This window comes from Azolla caroliniana, unplaced genomic scaffold (genome assembly GCF_043228905.1).
Source record: "Azolla caroliniana isolate FFs.n. ecotype wild unplaced genomic scaffold, voAzoCaro1.0.p SCAF_10, whole genome shotgun sequence".
Classification (NCBI taxonomy): Eukaryota; Viridiplantae; Streptophyta; class Polypodiopsida; order Salviniales; family Salviniaceae; genus Azolla; species Azolla caroliniana.
In genome coordinates, this window is record NW_028230445.1 from 12,685,018 (window position 1) to 12,685,928 (window position 911).

At 32.4% G+C, this 911-nt stretch overlaps 1 non-coding gene across 1 annotated transcript; it reads left to right on the plus strand.

The window, feature by feature from the left end:
• The first annotated feature begins 608 nt into the window (after positions 1-608).
• On the plus strand, positions 609-681 carry TRNAE-UUC (transfer RNA glutamic acid (anticodon UUC)). The gene has a single exon. It is a non-coding gene; the product is annotated as a tRNA-Glu (tRNA).
• Positions 682-911: the final 230 nt, after the last annotated feature.

The window sequence follows — 911 nt, forward strand, 5'->3', positions numbered from 1 at the left end:
GTGATGCATTGAAGTTTGGTTGGTTAGATAACTCGGCTCTCACCCGAGAGACTCGGGTTCAACTCCCAACAATGAAAACGACAACATCATATATTAAATTTCCCACGCATATCTTGTGTTAACTGTTTGATAACTCAAAAACTCAAGACCTAAAAAGTAAAATTAACAAAATAATCAATATTATGTTTGAAGGATTGATGACAAACTTTAGTTTGGTTTTATAGTTTGGATAACTCGATAGAATTTCCAAACATACGCATAGATTGTAGAGTAATGTTGAACTCTCGATCAACATTGCACCATAGTTCTTTATTTGAAGAAAAGCACTAGAATATTAAATTAACTAAATGAATTCTATTGTAGTCTGCTTGGTTCGGATCCTTGTTTTTTACATGAGACTCCCGGGTACAACAATAGGCATTGGAAAAAATAGATACATCATGGATCATTAGGTAATGTCGGATCGATAAAAGCCCTTGAAATTATTTAATCTTAAAAATGAGAGTGTGTTAGAATAATCCTCAGTTTCTCGTTGATGCTTGCGCAATATATAAATATTATTTATTACTAATCTATGATTGCAATATTAAGAAGTACACAAGATAGGATCCATTGTAGTCTAGTTGGTTAGGATACTTGGCTTTCACCCGAGAGACCCGGGTTCAACTCCCGGCAATGGAAATCATCATATCATATATTACATTTCTGACTCATAGCATGTGTTAACGGTTTGATAACTCAAAAACTCAAGACCTAAAGTACATGTTACAATAATGTACAATGAACAAAATAATAAATATTATGTTTGAACGATTCATGACGAACTTTGCTTCAATTTTTTCTCCTAACATCAATTTCTAAACTTAATCCCAATATTCAATTAATAGTAGAGGTTTCAAATGAAATTTGAC